This window comes from Rhinolophus sinicus, linkage group LG12, assembly GCF_036562045.2.
Source record: "Rhinolophus sinicus isolate RSC01 linkage group LG12, ASM3656204v1, whole genome shotgun sequence".
Taxonomy (NCBI): Eukaryota; Metazoa; Chordata; class Mammalia; order Chiroptera; family Rhinolophidae; genus Rhinolophus; species Rhinolophus sinicus.
In genome coordinates, this window is record NC_133761.1 from 51,638,501 (window position 1) to 51,644,500 (window position 6,000).

Sequence of the window (6,000 nt, forward strand, 5' to 3'; positions counted from 1 at the left end):
TCATAAAATGAAAAAAAATAAATAAATCACACACCTGTACAACATACAATTGGTGTATGGTCCATTAAATGCCAAGAATCAGTATGACAGATTGTATCTGATTACACTGAGCTAACCAGTGGATATGGAATCCTGTAACAAAGTTCATCACCATGGTACATTAGGAAGAGCCTGGACAGGCCAAAATACTTGGGTCCCTGTTCCCAACTCTGCCCCCTCCAGAGCGATGTTGTATAAGGTCCTTTAATTCTGTGTCTGCTTTTTTAGCCATAAACATAAAAGTGTAGCATTAGATGAACTCTAAAGAACTCTACAGCTCTCCCATAGCTAATGTTTATCATTCTTCAAGTTCAAATCTACTGAGTATCTACTTTATTTATAAATGGCATCGTAGGTGACAGTATGTGATTGTACACAGTTCCTGTCCTCCAAAGTCCAATACAGTTGGGAAAATAATCAAACACCAATTCCACGCAGACAAAATCTGAACTCCAGTACTGGGAAAATACCATCTTCCTTCCCCTCCAATACTCCAGCCCCACAAATATAGTCAGAGGCTTTCTTTAATTAATGTAGGGGAGAGAAATTCTCATTTGAAACACTTCTAGTGATTTCTTCTAGTAAATCTTTTTACTTTGCCCTTTCAATGTTAAGAAAACATACCTATTTAGATGTGTAAAGTATCTTCAGTTGGCAAGAAATAAAGAGTACTGAAAAAGGAAAAAGAACTAAAAAGCAAACCCACAGGTCAAGAAGCATACATTAATTTATTAATCAACTACTATTTGAAGATCACCTGGCAAATGAAAAGTATTTACATCGAATACACTGAAGAATGGTGCTATAGACATTTCAGGCATTTAGTTCAGCATTTGAAACAAATGAAACAAGGATGTTATGGATCAGTCAATAAACGTTTTACTATATTAACTTGATTTCTGTGGAAACTTATTGCACGACATTATCAAAATTTAGCACTGTCACTGTGAACTCTAATAATAGGCACAAACAAGTTAGGAAAAACACTAAAAAGAAGTGTTTCAGAACGAAAAAAGTTAAAATGAAACATCTTTATAGTGCCACAATAAGTGTTTTCTCATGTGAAAATCACTGATTTCAGAAGTGTAGCATGGGTTATCATGAAGATTAAATGAATTTATACATGTCAATCACGTATAACAGTGCCTGGCACATGACAAGAGCTCACCAGGCATTGGACAGTATTAAGTCTACACTCACTCTAGCTCTATCAGACATACAAGACCCTAATGAAATACTGAAGTTAACATCAGATGATTCAGGGCTATCTTTCCAGGAGACTACAGAAAAGTGCACGTTGTATAAAACCAGGATTTAGAATCCTGATGTACACTCTGAAACCTGGAGTTTAAAAACAGAACAATTTTAAGTGAATGAAATATTCTAACACAAATCTATAAAAAATATGTGCATTAATTTTTTATTAACTTTGGAAAAATTAAAATGCAAGTCAAATTACAAGACCGATTTGGTCAAAACAAAATGAAATGGTTTATTTTTCTGTCTTGCATGTTATGTTATTCAAATTTAAATGGTTTCAATGTTTTTTAATGCTTGAATCTTAATCACACTGTGATTAAAGACAAGATTCTATCAAATCATGTTAAAAATCCAATTAACACATTGTTAACAATAATTACCTTATCTTCCCAAGGGTGAATTCTTGAACTAAAAGGTGTAACAACAAAGAAAGTGTAGCTATCCTTTCACCAAAATATGCAAAGTTTGAAGTAAACTCTAAACTTCCACAAAATCAATTTGGTAAAACAGTTTCCTCTTTTTAAAGAACCCCAAATAGTTGGAAATTTCCACTGAACTTTTGTAAGAAAAAAAAAACCTTTCACTTGTTTAAAACAAAAGGTAGAGTTTAAAAAATCTTAGATCCGTACTTTACCCAAGACTTTATGCTAAGTACATTTGTCCCATGACATGTTTTGGTTAAACATGTGATCATTTGCAGTCATCTGAAAACAAATTCTCTTTCTAATGGTAGTGATCTTCTGAATGAAATGTAAATAAGAAAAGTTTTTCATCAAACCAGCTCCAAACACAGTTCACGCTAACATTTGTTGAATGAATGAATGAAATCTTATTTAAAATATTTTACAGCCATAAACTTACATAAACAAAAAAGTCCAAAGTCGAACCCTTAAGTACTCAGACACACAAAACTTAAACTAAGTTGATGTCAAACTAAAAGTTCAAGTTGCAAAACAATTCACTAAGGTAATTACGCAAAGGCTAAGTGTACAGGACAAAAATGAATACAAAAAAGTTTCATAAATTATTTGGCAGAATCAGACTATTTCTTTAATACTATAAGCAAACATACTATTGCAAATACACAGTACAAATATACAACAGAAACTAAAACTCTACATTCATCTCAATTCCAGTGTTGTCTCATTCATGTGATATGCATACTTCTCTCACTTTAAAACTAGAAGCTCAAGCCAATCAAAGATATCGGGGTCAACCCCAGTGAGAAAAACAAAAAGCAGATCTTCAAATATAATAATCTCCTTGGTAAACTTTCAAAGTCAAGATTATGTACTGCCAAAAGAAAAAATACCTACAGTCCTGATATATATCTTTCAAATAATTGTGCAGTCATATAACTTGGAAAACTAATAATTCATTAATAGATATTTTAATAAAAATATTTTCATGTTTTAGACAATTATGTCCTGAACATGTGTGTTTTATTAGTCGACCACCCCCTGAAATATTCATATTCATTTACACATATTTTGCAATGACACTCAAGTTGGGAAGAGAAAGTTTCCTAAACCATCTTTATTGGACTGTTCCACCTTTGGTTTTTTCCAATGATTTCCTAACAATCTATGATCTACTTTAATGAGTTTCCACCAAAAGCAAAATCCAGTGGTTGTCTAATGATTTACAGTCTACTACAAGTTCTATAACCACGTTTTACCAAACATGGAACACATATCTAAACCGATGATTTGAGGCAGTTAGCAATGTTTTCACTGCAAAAAAGTGATTATTTCGTACCTTTTCGATTTAAGGTGAACTTAAAGATTGTGAACATTTTATTAATACTAGAAATTACTCAATAGACATAGGTTTCACTGTTGAATTTCTATTTGGAAACGTTATGAATTACAAATTACTGGACTTTCAACCAATTTACCACACTGGTGAAATGAGTTGGTTTTATTTCCATCACATTATTTTGAGGTAAGAAATGTGAGCTTCCTAGCCTTGACTTATGGGTAAGCACTTCCTCTGCTTTTCAGAAGATAAACTAAGTATCAGTACTGAAAACCTGGCCCCAATGAGATTCAATCTAGCCTAACGGTCTATTCCCGGGAAATCCCAAACAAGGGGTGACCCCGCCTAGGAGTCAGGGTGAACGCAGCAAACCCGCTAGCTTCAACTTAGGGCTCTGGAGGGCCCCACCGGCATCATGGCTGATGCAGACCGAGGCGCAGGAGGAGGTGGTGGACGGGGAAGAGGCTGGTTTGTTTACTTGCAGCCAGAGCCGCCGCCGCCAGCAGCGACAGCATCACTGGATCCGCCAAACCCAGCATCTTCCGCACATTTCTATTCTTAGCACACAAGTCCCAAGCGGATCGAAACCCCACTACTATTAAAAACACAGACAAGCACGTTACCCACCGCCCCAGCGCCGTCTTTCCTGTGCGCCGGCCGTAGGGTGGGTGGGGAGGAAGGAGACCCCGGGGGACGCCGGTGCATCCTCGCCTTCACCCCACCCCTCGCGCACCGGCAGCCCCGGCGCAGGAGCGCGGCAGACAGCCCCCTCCCCCCAACCCAAACACTGCCACCGGCGCTCCACGCGTTATGTAACCTCGCCGCCACCCCCCGGTCCGAGCGGGCGCCCCCTCCCCACGCCGCGCCGCCCGGCGGGGAGGGCCGAGCGGAGGGAGTGGAGTTGCGCAGAGACTGAAGGCGCCAGGGCCGGGGCAGCCCAGACGCGGACGGTACCGCTAGGCCGGGGACACCCTCCCGCAGCCCCCCGCGCACCGCCGTCCCCAGCTTCCCCTGGAAAGTGAGGGGGTGCCCGTGTCATCCACGCCGGGCATCCCCCAGCCTCCCCACCCACACCGCAGCCTCCGCTGACCCAGCCCCCGCCCACGCCCCCGGCGCGGTGACAACCCCGACGCCCCCGCCTCCCCCCACCCGGCCGCCGCCCCCCGCCCTAGGGAGGCCGGGAGGGAGGACGAAGCCGGGGGCCCGGAGGGGGTGGAGGCAAGGCGGGGAGGGGGCGCGAGTGGGGGCGGCGGCTGTTACCTGCAAAGGCGGCGGCGGCGGCCCCGCAGCTGCTCGGGCGGCGGCGGAGGATGGAGCCGGGGGGGCGGGGGGAGGAGAGGGGGCGACTCGGGGGTCCCCCTCCCTCCTCCTCCCCTCCTGTCCTCCCCCCACCCCGCAGAGCCTCTGGCCCCCTGGAGCCCGGAGCGGCCGGCGGGAGGGCAGGCGAAGGGCTGCAGGGGAGGAGGGAGGGAGCCGGCCGGGCCGGGCCGCGGAGCTGGAGCGGGAGGCGGCGGCGGCGGCGGCGGCGGCGGCGGCGGCGGGCGGGGGAGGGAGGAGGCGGAGACTCTACTTGGGAATCGGATATCGGCTACAAATTCAATTCATCCCCAGAAAACACCGCTCGGGCGGGGGCCGGGCCACGCCGGCGAGGCGGCGGCGGGAGGCGGGCGGCGGCGCTGGGCCCTCGGACGCGCCCGGCACGGGTCGGGGGGCTGCGGCCTCCTCTCCCGGCCGCGCCTCGCCGGGGGGACCCCGCCGCCGCCTCCCCGCCCCCTCCTTCCTCCCTCCTGGGGCCGCCGCCGCCGCTCGGTTCTCGCCGCCGCCGCCGCCGCCGCGGGGCTTGTTGTTGACTTTGAGGAAAACTCCTGACGTCAGGGGCTGGCTCTCGGCGACTGGCGGGAGCGGCTTCCCCGCGTCCCCGGCCTGCCCGCCGCCTCCGCTTTCCTCCCGGCCAGGCCCGGGTCCGCAGGCTTCCCCGCGCCCCCCAAACCCGCGGCGCCCCGCGCCCCCTCTCCTCTCGCGAGAACATCCCCCCAGCCAGCCGGAGCTGGGAGTGGGGGCCGTCATTCCTGGGCGGGAAGAGCTGGGTTTCCCCTCGCCTTCGCGGCGGGCACCCGAGGCCGGGGCGTGGAGGCTCGCTGCCCGCTGAGGAGCCCGGTGCCTTCCACGCGCGCCGCCAGCCCGGGGGCATCTCCGCCCGCCCCCCGCGGTGCCGGGGGTAGTCCGGTGGGCACACGGAGCACTCGCACCAAGAAGTGCGGTGCTCTGTGCGGAGGTAACTCCGAAAGCGTGGGTACGCGGGAACGGACCCCACCCATCTGCACCTCAGGTGTCAGTCCAAAACCTAAAGCAATTTCTCTCTGTCCCAAGAGTCCAGTCCAAGTACACCTCTCCGGAGAGCCACCCACAGCGCTTCCTGCCAGCAGTCCTAACCACACATAGTACCCAGGTTGCAGTAGGATCGTAATCCACTCTTAAAATTACTCCTTTTTTAGGGATATTAGTTTTCATTGACTTTGGGGAAGCCATGATGTATTGCATTCGCTACGAAGAAGATACCGTTTCTTTCTTTGTAAGTTCATGGCTCCTGAGAATATTTGCAATGGAGACACTGTTTTTGCAAAATGGCCATGTTTTACCATACATCACATTCCATAAAGTTTGTTTTTTCTTACAGCATGTTCTGTCACTTCTGAACACTTTGAAAAAACCATGTTATTTCACCACAGGGCACTATACCTGTTATGTCTCCTAATGCAAGGTTTCTTATTAATGCTTTGGCTTATTTCTGTAGAACAGTTTCTCCTCCTGACAAGCACTTCCTTCTCTGCTTTTCCATGTCCTGACAATATTGATGGTAGTCATTCTTTTGTACTATATCCCTGGTATTTATATAGTGAATTGTATTTATACAACTATGTCTACATCTGGTCTCTTATGAAA

The 6,000-nt window shown here is 47.4% G+C and overlaps 1 protein-coding gene across 1 annotated transcript in view; it reads right to left on the reverse strand.

Moving 5' to 3' along the window:
• Positions 1 to 4,569, reverse strand: part of AKT3 (AKT serine/threonine kinase 3) — a 252,816-nt gene extending 248,247 nt beyond the window's left edge. Inside the window, exon 1 of the mRNA XM_074316835.1 lies at positions 4,318 to 4,569. The gene's annotated coding sequence lies outside the window, so the exon portion shown is untranslated. The remainder of the gene's footprint in view (positions 1 to 4,317) is intronic.
• Between the last annotated feature and the right edge of the window lie 1,431 nt (positions 4,570 to 6,000).